Source organism: Sus scrofa, chromosome 2 (assembly GCF_000003025.6).
Source record: "Sus scrofa isolate TJ Tabasco breed Duroc chromosome 2, Sscrofa11.1, whole genome shotgun sequence".
NCBI classification, from domain to species: Eukaryota; Metazoa; Chordata; class Mammalia; order Artiodactyla; family Suidae; genus Sus; species Sus scrofa.
The window spans coordinates 82,429,586-82,449,640 of record NC_010444.4 but is presented as its reverse complement, the minus strand read 5'-3'; the positions used below and the strand labels follow the sequence as shown (position 1 = coordinate 82,449,640).

The following is a 20,055-nucleotide window of genomic DNA, read 5'->3' as shown; positions in this document are numbered from 1 at the left end:
ATTGCGTATATAAAGTACTGTGTCTGGTATACACTGAGCGCTTAATAAATGGCCACCATTACTGTGATTATGTGCTCTAGGTACCTAATAAAAAATGTAAACGTATGGTTTCTGCCCCACCAGGGTTCAATATCTACTCAGGGGGCCAGACGAAAATGCAAGAAATAATCACTGAGCGGTACCAAGAGGATGTAATTAAGTGGTTCAGTAAATTGCAGGGTGTTAACTATAAATGCCAGAGGAATTCAGAGAGGAAAAGATGGATTTGGGCTGGTGGAGGTTGGACTGATGTCTGGCTTTGCAGGAGAGGGATGAGACGGGATTCAGGAGGTCCTTCCAGGTTCCAGAGACGAGGTAGGAGTGAGCAAGAAGCTGGCCGGATGGAAAGGTAGCGTCCAGTCATGATGGGCGTGGAAAGGAAGGTCACGGAATTTAGATTTGGTATGTAAAGAAAGAATAGGCATCAGCCTTAAAAATCCCACTCGGGTCAATCTAGGTCAAGGGAGGAGAGGCGAATCCTCCTCTCTTTCATCCTGAGTCCTTGCCCTGCAGAAGGATGACTGGTGGGTAGGTGATGGAGGCGGGCTCCTAATTAGGGCTCGTGTGGGGAGACGGAAGACCCTCCTGACAACTTGCCACACTAGTCAGGGATTAAGTTATCTGGCTTGTGAAAAGCACTGAAATAAGCAGTTTGGTTTTTAATACTAATTTCAGGGTATAATGTAACCTACAAGTTCTAGCCCACGAGGATGGCATGTACTGTTTGGTCTGCCAGTTGGGGGCAGGATGTCATAAGAGTATTTGGCAGGGGCATCGAGAGAACAAACCCAGCCTTCTGTGCCTCTTTTCCGCCTCTCTGCCACCTTCTTTAGGAGCTGATGGGGCTCGGATGTTGACACTGCTTCTGCAGCTTCACCATCTGCCCCGAGGAGTCTGTGATCTCTGCTTCCTGCTTCCCCCTGGGTTCAGAAATAGTGCTCAGAAGACGTACACTCAGGCATGCTTAGTAGTCACAGGGACTCTTCATCCTCAGCCTTATTTAAATCTAGGAGACTTGAAACATTGCACAAATACTCTAAATTTCTCCAAAGCTTTCATCAAAGCCTTGGGTAGGAGGAAGGTCACAGAATGAGGTTTGACAATCTCGGAGGGCTGGTTTTATCATACTGGCTGGGAACTTGAGTGCAAAAGCATCAATATGTAATAATCCAATTAAGGTATCAGGATTGGGAAATCGTGTTCCTACTTTTCAGATTAAAAAATGAAAGCAGAGAGCAATCAGATCATCTGGATTTGCAATCAGATAATCAGAAAATATGGCCAAGGGAAAGGCCAGACAGAGAAGTAGATCCCTGAAATCCTCCAATACATCACGCTACCTGGCTGCAACCCAAGCCAGTCATAGGTGGGATGACGAAATCCATTTAATCAAGGGGTGGTCAAATACATATAAAGTTACATTGACCATCTTTCCATTTTTAGATGTGCAATTCAGCACGTGGACGCATTCACGTTCTGCCTACAGTCTTCACAATCCTTTTGATCGTGCAAACCTAAAACTCTGTACCTATGAAACAGCAACTTCCTAGTCCCCTCTCCTTCCAGCCACTGGCCACCACCCTTCTACCTTCTGTCTCTAGGATTTTTTTTTCCTGTCTTTTTAGGGCCACACCCGCAGCATGTGGAGGTTCCCAGGCTACAGGTCAAATTGGAGCTGTAGGTGCCAGCCTACACCACAGCCACAGCAACGGGGGATCCCAGCCATGTCTGCGACCTACACCACAGCTCACGGCAACATCAGAACACCAGATCCTTAACCCGCTGAGTGAGGCCAGGGATCGAACCCGATCATAAGAGGATCCTAGGAAAGTATTTTCCTCATGGACACTAGTCAGGTTAATTGACCACGGAGCCATGATGGGAACTCCTGTCTCTAGGATTTTGACTCCTCCCTACATCTAAGTTGATTCATACCGTGTTTATCTTTTTGTGTCTGGCTTGTTTCACACTTGGGTCCTTAAGGTTCATCCTTGTTGTACCTTATGGCAGAATTTCCTTCCTTTTTGAGGCTGAATAGTATTCCTTTGTATTATGCACCACATTTTGTTCATCTACCAGTGGACAGCAAGTAAGTGTTCACTTATTTTTTAAGACAAATATTCTTTAATTAGTATTTTGTGTTAAGTTACATATGCACATAGTTCAAAATTCAAACAGTGTAAAAAAGTAAACAGCAAGAGTCTCTCTTCTGCTCTTGTCCCCCAGTCACCTAGTTCCTTTCTCCAAAAGCCACCAATGTCGCTCGTTTCATCAAGATCCTTCCAGAGTTGTGTGTACATACATGAACAAATGGTAGCATACTCTACACACTGTTGCAACTTGCATTTTTGACCTAACAACATTTCTTAGCGATGCTTACATACGTGGGAAGTATACGCATGTGTGTGTACACAAACACACACACACGTGTATGTCCACACAGTACCCTACAACATAATTTTCTTAAGTCCTCCGCTGATGGATATTGAGGTTGTTTAAAATATTTTGCAGAGAACTTTGCAACAAAGAAGTAACATTACATGTGCCGTTTTGCACCAGTGAGAGTATCTGAAGAGTAAATTCTTAGAAGTGGAATTACTTTATCAAATGTTCCCTTGTCAACATGTGAGGTCGTGCTAGACATCGCCAGTTGGGGTTGCATCCATTTCTACTCCCATCAGCCATGTGCGAGGATTTGCCCCTTCACAGCTTTGCTTATATATTGAACCATTCATTTCTGTCGGGTTTTTTTGTTTGTTTGTTTGTTTTGTCTTTTTGCCTTTTCTTGGGCCGCTCCCACGGCATATGGAGGTTCCCAGGCTAGGGGTCTAATCGGAGCTGTAGCCGAGGGCCTACGCCACAGCCACAGCCCTGCGGGATCCAAGCCACATCTGCGAGCTACACCAAAGCTCATGGCAATGCCGGATCCTTAACCCACTGAGCGAGGCCAGGGATCGAACCCGAAACCTCATGGTTCCTAGTTGGATTCGTTAACCACTGAGCCACGACGGGAACTCCATTTCTGTTGTTTTTAATGTAAATAGCTCAGACTTTAGATATGTTACAAACCATGATTTAAGCCCAGCAAAAATTGCATTCCTCTTCTTTCTTTTTCCTCCTCTTTTCCTCGGGCCATTTTCAGGCTCAACTTCTGCATCTCTGGCTAGGCAGATTCAGGTGGCAGTAACAGGGAATGTGGATGGCCAAGGACTGGTACTGGGGTAGGGGGCATTCCCCTCGGGTCATCGAAGAGGACAGGTTGGTGGTGCATGAAGGCTCCTGTCCAATGGCTGTCCTCTGACGTCTGTGTACTGACCCTGCTGTCTGCACATAGCGTCCCCCGAGCAGATGGATGTCCACATCACAACATCGTCTCCGCAATTAGCCCTAATTGGCCACCTCCTTAATCTAAGCAGGAAATACAACTCCCAGGCTCTAGGCCTCTCCTCCAGGCCAGAGGCCTGCTTCCTGTGGCAGTGGGACCCACCAGGAAAGTCTATACAGCTACAGCCCAATTGGACTCTTGCTGGGGTATAAAGACCAACACCATCATGCCCAATTTTTGGCCAACACTGCCTTCTTTTTTCAAAAGCTATTTCAAAGAGAGGTGTTTTGTGTTCCCTGATTTCTTTGACAGCAAATGATCCAGGTGCCCTTGGGTGTTATAAAAACAGACAGCAGAAGGAGAAAAGCTGGGCTTGGACCTCGACAATCTCTTCTGGCTGAGCACACAGTAGGGGCTTATTAGGTATTCCTCAGGTATATATCCCTCACTCAATCCTCATAAATACTCTCCTGGGTATTATTCTGCCCAATTTGTCATCAAAACTCAAGAGAAGCAAAGCAGCCTTCCCCAGATGACAGAGCTAATGGATAGAAGGGGTCCGGCTTTACAGCTAGAGCTGTGCGCACAGCTCCACTGGCCTTCCTGCTGCAGCCTTTGCTTTTGCTGTGCCTTCTGCCCAGAGCGTCCCATCCCATCCACCCCATCTCAAGCAGGCCTGCGATGCACACAGCAGAGCAGCTGGTCGGCTCAGGCCAACTCCACACATACTTCCTCAGGCCCCTGGCAGATCCTGGGGGATTTCAGAGCAGCTGGAGGACAAGGGAGACAAAAAGAAAGTCACCCCTGGTATTTGCAGAGAGAGTGGGGGGTCCAAGCCAAGCTTCGAGTGCTGTCTTGGGTCTGGACTGCCATGGCCCCTGCACCCTGCCTCTGCACCCTGGCCCTGACTCCTCTTTTGAAGTCACCCTTGGAGAGGTGCTCACTCTGTCCCTGATCCGAGCCCTCCTCTTCTCCCTCCCAGAACAACCTCTCCGAATACATTGACTTAGGAAACTGCTGCCTCGTCTGTCACCAGACTGGGGAGCTTCTGGAGGACAATATGGATATTGTTCAATGCATGTTTTTGTTGCCACAGCTCCTCCCATGGAAATAGACCTCTGCTGACTTGAACTGAAATCACCTGCCTGATTCAACAGCAGGTGGCCCAGCAGAGGAAGCAAAGACGAGCAAAAGAACCAGGTCGGAAGGTGAGCAGCTGAGTGTGGGTGTCCACAGCCTTCATCAAGGGCTTGGGAAGTGCTGCCAGAGGCCCTTCTGCAGAGTGGTGGCCCCGTAGTCGTGGGTGGTGAGCTTCATTTAGAGGAAAAGTGTTAGACGATGCCCCAATGTCCTAAGTCAGGCCCTCCCCTCCCTAGAAGCCCATTCTGCCTACCTAAGGCTCTGACTTCTGACACAGGTCTTCTGTGTTCAGGTAATAACAGCTAACGCTCACCCTCATAAAGCATGTGTCCAGTACTGTCCTAAGCCTGGATATGGATTCACTCATTATCTCCTCACAGTGATTCTTTGGAAGGGACTTTTTTTTTTTTGTCTTTTGTCTTCTTAGTGCTGCACTCACGGCATATGGAGGTTCCCAGGCTAGGGGTCTAGTTGGAGCTACAGCTGCCGGCCTACACAACAGCCACAGCCCATCTGATCCAAGCCACATCTCTGACCTATACCATGGCTCACAGCAACGCTGGATCCTTAACCCACTGAGCGAGGCCTGGGATCGAACCTGCAACCTCGTGGTTCCTAGTCGGATTCATTTCCACTGCACTACAACGGGAACTCTGGAAGGGAATATTTTTAATGTCCTTCTACAGAAGAGGAATTGAGTCACAAAATAATAATAATAATAATAAGTTGCCCAAAACCACACAACTGTCTGTGTACATAGCAGGGCCCAGATTCAAATCCAAGCATTTTGGCTTCAGAATTCACTCTCTCATAACCTTTCTAAGTGGAAGCTCCTCAAGGGCCACAGTCCCATCTGCTGCCCATGCAGCCATGGGACCCCGCACAATGGTAAGACTCACAGAACATCAGTGGGCAACTGGGTTGCTGCCTCCAGCCTGCGATGGACCTGATTGTGGTTTTGTGTAAGTTACAGGGCCCTGGGGCTTCCAAAAGGCTCTTATTATGTCCTTTTATGGGTTTCACTTTTGGTTGTAGACGGTCACTTTCTATCCTCACAGTGCCCCCCTTTCTGCAGCTCTAGGCTGATGGGTCCCCTGTAGCATGGGAAGAACCCAGCAGCCTTGTCCCCTGAGGGATGGCAGCATGTGTGCCTGCTTTCCGGTCATGACACATCAAAGCCATGCCAGCCAGAGTCTTAGTACCCTGAAAGCCCAGAAGTCACCTTGAGTCTAGAAAGTGAACGCTAGAAAAACAGAGCAACAGAGCTGATGGGCTTCATGGGCTGGGGGTGTCCTGGGCTTGCTGAGAGTTCTCTCTGCTGCCTTAGGTGGAGGGGACTGCGGGTTGGAGGAAGCAGATCTTGAGCTTCATGCACAGATGGAGGTTTACCCAGTCAATTTCTGTCCTTGCATTCGTTCAGTGTTCTTAGGAAGGAGAGGAAGAGGGAGAAGAAAAAGAAGAGAGACTTTCTGAGGCAACATGAATTAAGTCCCCCGTAACAGGAATTTCTGCCCAGCTCACCCACAAGGTGGAGCCCAGCGGAGGTGCTCCTCGCCCCCCTAACCAGGCCTAGGGGGGTTGATTTGTAATAAGCACAGAGTTAGTGCCGGGAGTGTTTGGACTCTCACCTGGAAGCGGGGCATGCGTTCTGCTCTCCTGAAGGCAAAACCCAGCCTGAAACACCACACGAAGGGCACCAAGGTTCTCCTGAAAGCGGGCGCTGGCCCTTCATTCCAGCACACCCACCCCATCCCCTTGAAATCGAATCAGGGTGATTTATGCCAGATTAGAAGTAAAGAGGCTGCTTTTAGTTATTTCACTCCATGCACCTCCTGCAGGGTGGCCAGCTGCTGAAACACCCCGTGTGGGCTGCTCAGGTTTTCATATGGATTTGCAAAGGCTCCCACTGATCCAAATGTCATAGTGGGTCTGGTATTCAAGGTTTAAATTCCTCGATGCGGGTCAACTCTTTGGTGCAAACCAAACCTGATGACAGTCTGCACAGGATGAGTCGAGATGAACTCTGATTCTAAAATGACATGACAGATCTTCAAACAAAGAAATCAGAACTTGTTGCGTATTTGCAGCAGTCACCCGTGAGGTCAGCAATGATGTTTTTCTTGCTCAGAATAACTTCAGAATCTCTCTCTGGAAATCCGGGACTTACAGAGCTGTCTTTTGCATGCTTGAGGAGCAGCAAAGATTTATTTTTTTGAAGGTGGATTTAATTTTTGGAAACCTCAAAAAGAATGCAGGCCAAGTGTGGCCAGTAAGCATGTTGGGTGATGCCATTTGGGACTTGAAACCAGAAAGCATCATTATCCAGTGCTGGATCCAATGGTCCTTCTGGACTAGCTCTGAAAGCCTCCACAGATAGGAATAGAACTGTTTCAGGCAGCTGTAGCTTCCTACAGTATTGATATCAACTCTGAAGGGCTGGCATCTACTTGGTTAAATAGGTTGTGAATTGCTTATTTGAAAAAACGAATCAGCCTTATTAAAATCACATACATTTATGTAAAAACTCCTCCTCTTAAATAACCATGCGATTGTGTTGGCATATAAGCGTATTAACCAGGACTGTTTTTCCTGTATTTATCATAGGCTATGAATTTATTTCAATAGTCCTACCACTGCTCCTGAGTTTTCCTTGGCAGCAGTCCAGTTCCTGAATGTACTGCCGAGCAAGGAGCAAGTAGTTTATCATAACAAGGGGCTGGGATTATTGTTGAGAAAAGCCGAGGGAGGTCGCATCTGCACTGCTGGCCAGGGCCAGACCGGCTGAGTTGCAGACGCGAGAGGCCAGCATTTGCTTTGGGCTTCTTTTCTGTCCTGTGCAGTCTTCCAGGACCAGGCATCCTGTGCTGCAGTTCACTTCACTGTGAGCCACTGAGTCCTAAACCTTCTTCTGGCCTTGAGCTTGGCACCTCCCTGAAATGGTTTAAAGAGAAGGCAAGTATTGTGATGGAGGTGCAAATAAAAAAATGGCTCCAGGTAATCTGGAGGGAAAAATCCAATGGTGGAGGCAGAAGGGATCCCCGCAAGAAGTGACATCTGAGACCTGAGCAGCCTGCTGGTGGCTGGAACCCAGGCTGGTGCAGAAAACCTGTAGCCACCCGCCCTTCCTCTGAGTTCCCAGACCAGCACTGACAGCTGGGCCAGGGCTTCGGGATGGGATTACAGCATTAGGTGAGAAGTTAATCACAAACATGAATCAGCCTTGTTTTTTCCTACTCGGCTCGGCTCCCGAGCCCTGCAGGGGAGTGGGCAGGGCCCCTCGCTGGATGTACAGGAAATCATACTGGGGGGAAACATGAAGCCAGCTATTTCTCACCGGGGCCAAGCTGTTACCTGTGTTTTGAGATTGGAGGGGAATTTACTACGTTACATAGGAAGAGAGTCCCCTCAGCGTGGCAAGCAGGAAGAGAAACCGTTTCATGGGCCAAGTGGCCTCTTGGATTCCACCCAGGCTGTGACCACTGGGTGGTTTTTCATTTCAGGGAGCCCCTCCCCCTCCCCGGCTCTGCAGCTCCCCCTGGACTGAGCTGCCCCTGGGTCAGCAACCTCCCCCCCTTTTCTTTTTTTTGCTAAGGGTTCTGTTCTTTCTCTTGTGTCCCACCCCTGGAAATTCAGTTTAAATAGAAAACTCACTTCTCATTCAAACCAGCAGGACTGGGTTAGGACCTGTGGTTCAGCCAAAACCCCTCCCTGCCCCAGCCCACTTCTGGAATGTCCAGCATTCTCAGCTACCCTTCTGTTTCCTCACATTCTTTCTCCTTCAGCTCTGATGCATCCCACTTACCACCTAATGTTTGCAGAGTGGCTGTCACTTGCATAGTTGGCCTCCTCTGCTCTGGAACTCCCTCGCCCTTGGCTTTCAGATTTGATAAATGCCGCCCCTGTCTCTGGGCTGACCTGCGGCAGGGCAGCCATTCAGTGAATGCTAGGCTCAGAGTCGCACCATCACGACATAGTTCCCTCCTGAATTCTGTTTACAAAAAGCCTCTGTTGCCAGCAGTTCTTTACAAAGAGAAGACCTCCATGTCATCAGAGGAAGAGGACCTTCACCAGAATCTTAGTAAATTTCCCTAGGTAGCCAGGACGGCAAAGGATTTCATTTCTTTGCCTCTTTCATGTTTTTAAAGTGTTAGTTACTGCACGCAAATGATTAATCAGAAAATGTTAGCCAGTTTGACCTCATAGGTCATTGCACAAAGCCTGCCAAAGTTTAACCATTTAGCTCTAGGTTTGAATGTCACATCTCTTTATGCAGCCAAGGGAGGCTGATTCTCTTCTTCTGCCCCAGGAAGTCTCATCTGGGAAGCAGGCAGTAGGGGGCGCTATAACCAACAGGGTTTCTTACTATTAAAACAGAGCTGAGTTCCCTTTGTGGCTCAGGGGTTAAAGAACTAGGACCCATGAGGATGTGGGTTTGAACCCCTGGCCTCTCTCAGTGGGTTAAGGATCTGGTATTGCCGTGAGCTGTGGTGTAGGTCGCAGATGCGGCTTGGATCCTGCGTTGCTGTGGCTGTGTGTAGGCCGGCAGTTGTAGCTCTGGTTCGACCCCTAGCCTGGGAACTTCCATATGCCCAGGCACAGCCCTAAAAATCAAAAAAAAAATTTTTTTGAATTTAAAAAAAACCCAAAAACCAGAGCAAGTCAGTCCCCTTGCTGGAATCAAAATAAAAATGGACTTTGGCAGTTTGATGCAGAAGGGAAAATTGGAAAAGGGAGTGGGATGGTGCAGATGACAGATGGGGCTGTGCACAGCAAAAGAGATGACAACCTCCAGGAGCTGCTTTCCCTTCCCAAGGAACAGAGCTGTTCCAGGAAAGGCTCAAAATGAGGTGCGTGACCAGACACCAATATGTGTCCTTTCAACCTGGACAAACAGACACCAGAGGTTATGCACACATGATAACCCTCACAGTCAAAATCTCTTGTTATCAACAAAGCCCACATTCACCTCTGGGCACAGGCAAAAAGATCACACACAGACACACACGCACAGGCTGACCTGAGAGGTGGATAAACAAGCATGCTGTCCGGAGCTGTCACCTCTGTGTAACAGACTGCAGGGGTCTTCTCTTGGGCCTCTCCTGGTGTCTTTCAAAGCTAACTGTTTTCTCAAACCTCTGTCTTGACATTCAACACAACTGAACACGTCAGCAGACTGGCTCAGGCAGGATTTGCCAGGACTGTGGGGTTGGCATCCTTCAGTGTGTGTGTGTGGGGGGGGTGGTGGCAGGGGTGCCCAGGAGATCTGGCGCTGGGGGGTTGGGGGAGGGGATGCTGGGCCCACGGGGATTGGAGGTTGAGCACTCCCACTTTTAAAAATCGCTGCGCCAACCTCAGGAACCAAATCCACAAAAGTCCCATGGACGCTGGCTGCCGCATCCTGTGGCTACCTGGCCTGAGGTGCTGGGCAAGCTGGCCGGAGAACACCCCATAGCGCTGGTGGATGGGGATGCTCCATAGTTCTGAGAGTTTCCAGCTTTCCCTTGGTACTTGAAAACAGGCCCCTGGGAAACCGAAGTCACTCTAGATTCTTTAAAAACCCTGCAGCTTGTGTGACATCTAACCCAGAGTCTTACTCTTGTCCACCTGAAAGCCCCAAGAGTCACCTGAGTGAAGCCCTTCCACCCCCTCGCTGTTCAATGGCTGATGAACTCCAGCCCCAGCTGCAGTTCTTCTTCCAGGTAAGAATTGGCAATGTATCCAATTTCCCTCCCACTCATCAAGTGAAAAAAATTCATCTTTCTTTCCAAAGGTTGGGCAGCAAAAATGCTACTGGACATTTCTAATCAGAAACTGGAAATAATTTCTATGAACTTTGCCGCCAATTTTCCAAATACTTCCCACTGATGCACCAAGAATGTGTTCTGGTTCTTTAGACATAAACACACATTTAAGTGACCACATTTAAGGGAACAAGATAGACACACACAATCCCCCATCCCTCCCCCCCGCCCCCCCATTGAAAGATTGGTGGTGTCTGGAGCCAATGTGTCCTGAAGATGTAGGTTCAAGGAAATATCCCGGTGGCAGCCACAGTGTGCTGCACGCAGTGCCTGCTGGCAGCTTCTGTGCCCATCCATTCTGTCCACTGGCAACTGCTCAGCAGCGGGAGGGGAGTCGAATTGCACACGTGAGGAACCAGAGGCCTTTCCAGAGAAGCCAAGGGCTTATCCACAAGGGAGTGGCCTGGTGCCAGCCCCTGAAGGGGGAATCTCAGAATTGAAAACATGTTGCAGAATGTTCAGTAAAAAAGCAATCTGCTAATGGCCTACAACCCCCAGAAGGCCCAGCACTTTTTTTTAGAGGCACAGCTTGAACAGCACAGAGCTCCTTCCTCATCCAAAATTTATAACACAATCAATCCATTCAGTGTGCTTCCCCAATGGGAAGAGACTTTTAGAGTGTGTCAGTGCTGATGAGAAAGATCCAGTGTAGAGAAAGAGAGATGGAAGGCAGGAGAGAAAGCGGATGATCCAGGGAGAGACATTCGTGAAGGGGTAAGAACAAGAGCAGGGATTGGCCAGAAATGGGGTGGGGTGGGGGGGAGAGAGGACTTCTTTCACTGTTGAGGGAGGGGTGGTGGAAAGCCTGGGCTCAGATGCAATCGGGTTTGTAGGTCTGGTGATGGGCGTGAAGGAGTTGGAGGCTGTCACCATCACATCCAGTTCTGTATGTCAGCAAGCCGTCTTATGTCACCCGAGTATTTTTGCAAGTGCAAAATTAGAGCTAGACCAGCCCTAATTAAAGCGTACTAATTTTTCTAAACTTTTCCCTTTGGAGGGCTTAGAGTTAATTAGAGGAGCTGGAAAACATCCTGGGGCTGTCACCTCGTAGAGTGCTGGGAGAAGACAGGTCCAGCAGATTCTGGGGGCAGAGCCCCAGTCCAGGGAAGTCTCTAGGGACCATGGAGCAGCAATCAGCCCAGGCCTGGATGTAGTGCCTTGTGCTTAGGAAGGAGGCCAGGGGAGCTGCTGCGAGCACATACTGTCTTCTACCCAGAAAATCCCTTAAATGGGATGCCCTTTCTCTATTAAAAATGAACTAGTATATATATTCTGTTTTTTTTAAACATGAGAGGCCCTCTCAAGGTTTGTTTTTACAAGGCTCCTCACACACCTGGCACTCACTGAATAAATGGATGACTGTTTAAAGAATGAGAAAGTACCTGTGGAATAAAAAGGAAAAGTAATTTGCCAAGATTGAAAATTCACTGAAACAATCTCTCCTTCCTCTCAGTATTTAGCGAGTTAAGGGTTAGTTTTGTACTTGAATTAAGGAGCTTAAATCCTGAACTCCACCACCGATCCACTGTTAATATCTTGTTTAGATAACCTTTCAGGTATTTTTTCTGTGCATATATCCTTTTTCTTCTTCTCACTTTACAAAAACCAAACAGCACATCTTATTTTAGGACCTGCTGTTTTTCTCTTATGTCATAGATACATTTTTAATTTCCAATAGCAGGTGGGTAGAGTGGGTGCTGTGGGCAGACATAAGATTACCACCCCTGTGCCTGTGAGATGCTAAGAGAAGGGAAACCTGGGAGATACCTGCATTTAAAGGGCAGGTGGACGAAGAGGGACCCATGAGCGGCCAGAAAGTGGAACACAAAGATGGGGGGAAAGCATGGCAACGTGGTCTGAAAGAAGTTGGAAGGAGAAAATTTCAGGGAGCCTTCCTTCGCCTAAAGTGAGGGTGTGAAATTTGTGTTTTGAAAGGGTCTGGGTTAGAGTTGCATTTAGTTGCCTTTAAGTGAAACCCAAAGTCTTAACCAAAGAGGTTTTATTTTGCTCAGCTGAGAAAGTTTCAGAGCGGGCAATCAAGGGCTGGCACCACTGTTCAAGTTCATCATCAAGGACCCCATGCCCTTTGTCGTTGCTTCCTCCACCATTCTTAGCATGAGGCATCATCCTCATGGCTGCGTGGCCGCTGCTTTGCTTCCAGCCGTCATTCCAACCAAGAAGAAGACAGAAAAGGCGCAAACGTCCCATATTACCGGAGTCTGTCCATTTTCATCAAAAGCTCCATCCCATAAACTTTGCTTTCAGAACGGGGTGGTGTGGCTGCTCCCATGGAACAAGAGTCTGGGGATAAGGAGTATGTTCACCTGAGCACTCGGCTAATCATTTCTTCTGGCAAAGAGGAAGGGAAGGGATGCTGGGGAAGCAACCCGCAGTATCTCCTGTGTGGTGATTATATTAGGCCCAAGCTCACAGCATGCAGCCTTCTTAGATTTATTGCTTTTTTGTGAGAGGCAAAACTATTACAGCATTCCATTTAATTCTCATTCTAACAGGAAGTAAAGAATAAATCACAATCTGTCCTGGGCTGGTTTTCCTCATAAAGTCGGGCACTTAGAGGGATCCGTGTCAGCTAAACCTCTGGGTTCTGGCTCTTTTGGTTTTATAGACAGGGCCCTCATACATACATATATATATATTTTTTTTAATTAAATTCCACCTTGCAAAAGTAGGTGGAAAATCTAAGCACAGCAAGTTGCTAGGAGACCAGAGGGGCTTGATTGGGTTGAGCTGTTTGGGGCTTGCATGACTCAATTTCTCTCACCTGAGGACAGACATGCCTGACACTGGTTTAATTTCCAAAGCTGGGGGCGGCGGGGGGGCAGAGTTGCAGCTCTGAGCCGAGGGAGAGGCCAGGCTAAGTTCTGCAGGATGAGCTGTTGCAGGGTCTCTGAGGTGAAAGGAGCAGGCCACCTGCTGAGGTGGTGAAGAGATTTCTCAACCTTTCTTCGTGAAGCAGGAAGTGTCCTGGAGAAGTTCCATTTTTCCCCAAGAACCTTGCCCTCACCCTTTTAGGGCTTTCGTCTCTGGGTGGCTGGTCTTGAAACAGTGAGCTGCTAGGAGAAAAAGTCTGGGAGCTGTAGTCTGCCATAGCCGAGGCCTTCCGTAGAGGTCAGGATGGATTTGCTTTTCCCCCAGCTCCTGGCCATTTCTCGGCCCTGTCTCCCTGCGCCCCCGTGTTGCTAGAAAACTACCTTTGTTAGCTACATTGAGCACATGCCAGATGCAGTTCATCTAAATGAGCAAGTGCTTTCTGGGACCAGGCCCAGTGGGAGAGAAGCTGAGTGGAGATCGGTCAGCATGCCAACCCCTGGCTGCTGAAAGGAAAAGCATATTATTTCCAGAGGACTGTGTGTGCCAGCCCATGGGCAGACACCAGGAAGAGGCAGGGTCCCTCGGCTGGATCTTTAGTCCTGCCCAGCACCCTCCAGCCAAAGAGGAGAGCTGGCGCTGGGGAATTTCCATGCTGTAATTCATTTCAGCAGGATAAACAGAGCTCCTCCTCTGGAAGGTTTGGCCCTGAGCGAAAGGCACTTGGAATCGACCTGGGGGGCTCCGAGGTCCCATGTGAAACTGAGAAGGGAAACAGAAGTCAGGTGACACGAGATGCAGCGGGCTCTGACACCGAAAGGCCACCGGACCTGAGTAAGTGATTTCACTCTCTCATCTGCGAAATGGCCACTGTGCTTTGTAGAGCCCTGAGGGCTGCAAAGGTTTTGAAGAGTTTCCACAGACATTTGATTTAAATTGCATTAATTTTTTCCAACTATATTAAAAAAGACAATTAGATGTGACAAGTGCCCGTTTTTAACTGAAGGGGCCGCCAACGTTTTCATTATCATGTCATCCAAACACCTCTCTGTGGGTAAACCTTGGAATAAAGCTGTTCTGCCATCTCTCTGTTGGAAGAGTATCTCGAGGTGACAAGGAAAGTTATCTTTAAAAAACAATTGTTACCATGTGCAACTACTTATCTGAGTGAGGATTCCCCCCCCCCAACATTGTGCAACCAATTATTCCAGAAATAAACTGGACCCAGAGGCAGACCTGACTGCTCTCATCTGTCTAACTTCGATGTTGGGGGGGGTGTCCAAATAGCCTGATTATACTCATTTGCTTAACCTACCATTTAACTTCACTTTAACTTAAAGGCATTCATACTAATAAAATACTGCCCTGTCTCATTTTCTGGGTAGATGTTCTAGTCTGGCTGTTTTACTAAATGGTTGGAAAATCATGAGAGTGGAGACTGTTGAGGAGCCTCGGCTCTCGGCGTCTGTAAGTTTTGCTGACTGAGCGCCCTGCTGTGGGTCAGACGGTCAGCAGGCGGGGGTTCCACGGGGAATGGGCAGCAGGGCAGCGGGCAAAAGAGGTTTGGGAGGGGAGACGGGCAGCTAGTGAAACCTTGCCTATATCCTATCAAGTGTTCAATTAATATCTGTTGGCTGGCAGAGCCAAGCCCTGGAACGGGATGTGGCCAGTTCTAGATGGCTGGAGATTCAGGAACTCACGAATGGGCAAAGGCAAGGATGAGAAAGTAGCATAGCCAGACAATGCGCAGGTCAGACTGGCTGCTGCAGATAGTTAGGGGGTAGGGGGTCCCGTGGGAGAAAAAGGCAGCCACTTTAGGACTTTCAAGGTAGGCCTCCCAGCTGCTAAAGCTTGGTCCTTAATCCTTGCTGCTGATTTCAGAAAATTGTGTGTTTAGTCCTATAAAATTGGATCGTGATGGTCATTGTACAATTACAAATGTAATAAATTCATTGAGTAATAAAAAAACTGGGGGACAGCATGACAGCCCCTCATAATCAAACACATTAGTATTTCTGCAATTGAACCTTTGAATATTCACAGTAATGGAAATAAATAAGGACCATAAATTTTCAAAAAAAAAAAAAAAAGAAAGAAAAGAAAATTGTGTGTTTAGGACATGAGGAGAGAAGAAAAGAAAATTTGTAATCTGCTGATTCTCTTTCCTTGGAAGGAGTGTGAAAAATCTCCCATTCCTGCCCCCTCATTCATACAGTTGTCAGCTAAGTGGTTCTCGTTCTGCTTAGGAATCACCTGGACGGCTTGTTAACACAGGTTCCCAGAGCCCCACGCAGAGCTCCTGCTTCCGTAGCCTAAGCACAAGGCCTGGGAATTTTCATTTCTCACAAACTCTCAGGGAAGATCGATGCTGCTGGTCCCCAAACAAGACTGGGTGGCACTGATTTAGATATTGATGGGACGGGAGCCACATCCTCAGCAGCATGCAGGGCGCCCAGGAAGACCAGAAGCGCCACTCATCCCTAAAGTAAAGGGGACAGGATGCTGTCCTTCCTGATGAGGGGATGGTGGGGGTTAAAGAGCAACCTCCAGTGGAGAGTCACAGGATGAAAGAGGGCCATCCCAGAGACACGCAGAAATAGGGCAGGGTCCCAGGCTGCGACCTATGGTCCCTACAGTAGTCTATCCCTGAGAACAAAATGAAGATGGAAAGCCAGGTCAGGTCAAGAGCAAGCCCTTGGGAAATAAGTACGAAAAGAGAAGGAGAAACAGTGCTCAGAAAGCCTTGCCCAACTTGAGGCTAACAGGCTGTACTCATCTGAGCGGTGTGATGAGGCACTTTCTTGAAAGTTCTGTTGGGAGGAAGAGCATTCATGTGATGCTAAGAACAATCTTCCTCAGATTTTCCCCTTGTGGCTCAGTGGAAACGAATCCAACTAGGAACCATGAGGTTGCAGGTTCGATCCCTGGCCTCGCTCAGTGGGTTAAGGATCCGGCATTGCTGTGAGCTGTGGTGTAGGTTGTAGATGTGGCTCAGATCCTGTGTTGCTGTGGCTGTGGTGTAGGCTGGCAGCTGTAACTCCAGTTGGACCCCTAGCCTGGGAACCTCCACATGCCACAGGTGCGGCTCTAAAAAAAGGGGAAAAAAAGAACAATCTTCCGCCATGGTGGCCGGCAGAGCCAGAAGAGTTTTTTCACCTACAGCCCAGTCCCTCCCTCAACTCACTTTACACTCTCTTATTATTCCCACAGTGAATACCTTTGTTTGCTGGGAAGATGCCATGGGGTCTCCGTTCCCATCGTTGGTTTAAAAACATTAACAACAGCTTAGCAGGATCTTGTAAACAGCTGCTGTCCTTTGATGCAGCAACCCAGGAAGAAAAAGCCCAGCACTTTTGCCAGCACGGTGGTGAGTGTAGCTCTGTTATTTCAAATTTCCTCTAAAATCCCTTTCTAAACTCTTGGAAAGAGACGAACAGATGTCCTACAGTGCGGGGTGTTGTGCGTTGTGGCTTCGGTTGGGGAAATCATATGACTCATTTGTATAAATGTATTCAAGTATTTCTTACTCTCATAATTTGGCCACATGCATTAATTAAAGGATCAAAGAGTATGTATTTGGACCTATAAAATCTTTGTAACTGGCCAAAGCAAAAGGAAAAACTATCAAGCATTTGGGAACTTTAATTTTCTGAAGCAACCATATTGGAATTGAACATTTTTCTTAAGCAAAGTTAGACTCCAGAAAGGAAAACAAAAAATAAGACATGAACCAAATTGCTTTTAAGAATTATCCTGTGGCAGGGTTATTTATTTGACTTGAAAGAACCAACCTAGAAGGTATTTGTGCTGAGTGATCCATAGTTACATATGGCAGAGAGAGTCTTCAACTTAAAAAAAAAATTGCAAAAGCTCATTTTAAAGTCAGTGTTAAGGAGAAATAATAAATTTTCCCATAGGAAAAAAAAGTATTATCCATGGTGAGAAGGGTCTAGGATGGGTGCACACACAGCTGCATGGCTGATGTTTAAGTTGAAGAACAGACAAAGGGCGCTGCCTGGGTAGCAGAGCCTGGATCTTGTGAACAGACACTATGTGGGTGGCGGGGGGACTAAGGAAGACCCTCCTCCCCAACTTTTCTGGCTTCCTGAACCCTGGAAATAGGCTGTTTTATTTTTTTCAAATAAATGCATTTTTATTGAACAACCTGTATGCCAGACATCATGCTGGGCCAACAGAGATAATGAGCAGGACTGAAAGATCTCAGGCATCAGGGAGCAAATATTTTAGTGGGAAAGATAGATAATTCCATAAAGAATTGCATGTGGAAGCTTCTGAAATCATAGAAGCACCTGACTCAGACTTGGGGTATCAAGGAAGGCTTCCCAGAAGTGACATCCATTCTGAGACCTGAAGGAGGCAGAGCAGTTAGCCAGGTGAGGGGTCGGAGGGTCACCAGGAAGAGGCACGTTCTATACAGAGGACTCTCCTGGATAAATCCCCAGGACATGAAGCATCAGGCTGGTGGAGGGGGGAGAGAAGATGATGGATTCCATCCTGGAAGTGCTGGTTGACATGTCTGCGAGAGGTGGGTTGTCCTGAAGACAGGTGGGTGTGGGGCGGGCAGCTCAGGAGGGCAGTCTGGGCTGAGGGGTGGTGTCACCCAGGGAGAGAGGGACCAAGGAAGCTGTGGAAAAGAGTTAACAAGCAGAGAGGTCACCAGGTCAAAGGCTTTGGGGAGGTCATAAGCCAAGAACTGCAGCTTCCACTGCTTTCATCACAATGTCACCAAGCGACTTGGGCAAGAGCGTTGCAAAGTGGGGAAGGGAGCAGAAGAGAAACGGCAGATGAGGAGAGAGAGAAGGTGAGAACGTGGAAAGGGTGCAAGCAGCCCCTTCAGATGCCTAGCTGAGAGGGGGCATAGCAGGAGTGTTCAGTGGGTTTAGGGAGAGCATTTTGTGTTTGTTGGTAAGGTGGGAAAACAGGTTAAAGGCGCCGGTGAAGAGAGGACTGAGGATGCTGGGGACCGAGGGGAGGGTGCTAAGGGAGGTGGATGGGAAGGGAGAAGGTGGGATCTAGCAAGTGGAGGAGGATGGAGCCAAGATGGGAGAAGGATGGGAGTGCTGGGTGCAGTACAGGGGTGAGAGCTGACGGGGTTGGTGGCAGGAGGCTGAGGAACGAGGAAGGAGCAGTTGTCCTCTGGGAGTGAGGGGGGAGGGAGATTGAAGGAGGGTCTCTGCTGCTCCCCACTTACCTGTGTGCCTCTTCCCTCACGTCACCCCCAAGGTTGAAGTGCCCATCTGCTCCAGAATCTTCAGGCTGCATCCTTCCATCCCTACCTACCACTTACTCCCTTTATATTACATCAAAATCCCCTTTCTCCATCCAGCTTTCCAGGCATTCAAAGGGAAGCAACCTGATCAAATACATTTATGATCAGGTCTCAATGACCCCATGGCTCAGAACCCTTTTAGAGGCATTTGCATTTCTTTGGAAAGACTCTTGTTCCAAGTAAACCTCTAATTCAGGGGTTTTCAAGTCGAGGAACAAATGGAGTGAATAATTTTAGGCAGCGAACCAGGATAACTATCTGGAGTCTGTCTCTGAGGGTATCTGTTATGCACAAAGTGATCCAAAGGACACGTGCCAAGGAAGCAGAAAGATCTGTAGGGGAGCCCTGGCCAGCTTCATGATGTGGACGGAACAGATGCCCAGAGCAAATTTCTGCTTGCTCTCCCGGCTCTGGCTGTTCCAGTCACTGAAATGGTCCAGGATCTAGAGATCAGGGTTCCTGACACCAGCACCAGGGCCCTGGCTTCCACACGGTGTGTCAGCTCCTGCTGTGTTAAGCTCGTGTTACGTGGCCCACGTAAGGTATAAAGCAGTGCATCGTGGACAGTTGGAACTGATCTCGCAGATGGTGTCCCCTGATGGGGATGGTAAGCACTTGCAAGGGGTCAGCACTAAAGAACCCTTTATTTTGTCATCTGTTACTGCAGCCTGGGGCATTGGAACTGTTAAAATATGTTTAGGCTGGAAAAGTCTTTATATCTGTCTGTGAGCTGTCTGCACAGTGCGTGGGAGTGTGTGTGTGTGTGCTCCCTGTTCCCTCAGGCCTGGAGGGCACACTAGTACAGAAAGAAACTCCAACAACCCTCAAGTCTATCCACGCATGTGCTCAAAGTTTAAAAATCATTGCATTTTTGAATCAGAAACATTTGCAAAATGTTTTATCAATTTTTATTTTTAAAAAACACACTTGGAGTTCCCTTCGTGGCTCGGTGGTTAACGAACCCAACTAGGATCCATGGGATTGTGGATTCGATCCCTGGCCTCACACAGTGGGTTAAGGATCCAGCGGGCGTTGCCATGGGCTGTGGTGTAGATGAACTTCCATATGCCGCGAGTGCAGCCCTAAAAAAGCAAAACAAACAAAAAAAAAAACAAAAAGAAAAAACAAAAAAACACGCTAATTGTAGCGTGTTTGGAGAACACAGAAGACCCAAAGACAAAATGGAAGTTACCTGTAATCCCTTTTCCCAGGAATAATCCCTTCGGTCTCTTTTGATCCATTTCATTTTAGTCTTTTACCTCTGTCTGTCTGTCTCTGTCTCTCTCTGCTTCACAGCCCCCTCTCTCTTTGTCTGCCTCTCTCTCCCATTAAGGATCATATCTCTGCATGATTGCGTGTCCTGCCTTTTCTACTTAACTAAATTAGGAAATGTAAAAGCAGTAACAGAACCGTTTTATTTCCACATTTTCTCCTTTATTTCTGTCTGCATCTTTCCCTCTTTTTTTTTTTTTGCCAGTATTTCTTTATTTTGGAGTATTTCCATTTTTATCAAAGTTCAATTCAAAATGTAAAACAGTTTATGCTTTTTGAGTTTTATTTCCTCCCTACACTTGTTAAAATAGACCAGTAAAAGAGAAGTTTTCCAGATTATGATAGATCCACCTCCAACT

The 20,055-nt window shown here is 47.8% G+C and overlaps 1 long non-coding RNA gene across 2 annotated transcripts in view; it reads left to right on the top strand.

Moving 5' to 3' along the window:
- Positions 11,591 to 20,055, top strand: part of LOC102165038 — a 97,512-nt gene continuing 89,047 nt past the window's right edge. Inside the window, exons 1-2 of one of the 2 annotated variants that reach the window (XR_002341736.1) lie at positions 11,591 to 13,968; positions 16,345 to 16,501. This is a non-coding gene — a long non-coding RNA (uncharacterized LOC102165038). The remainder of the gene's footprint in view (positions 13,969 to 16,344; positions 16,502 to 20,055) is intronic. The other variant, XR_002341735.1, reaches the window with a different exon arrangement.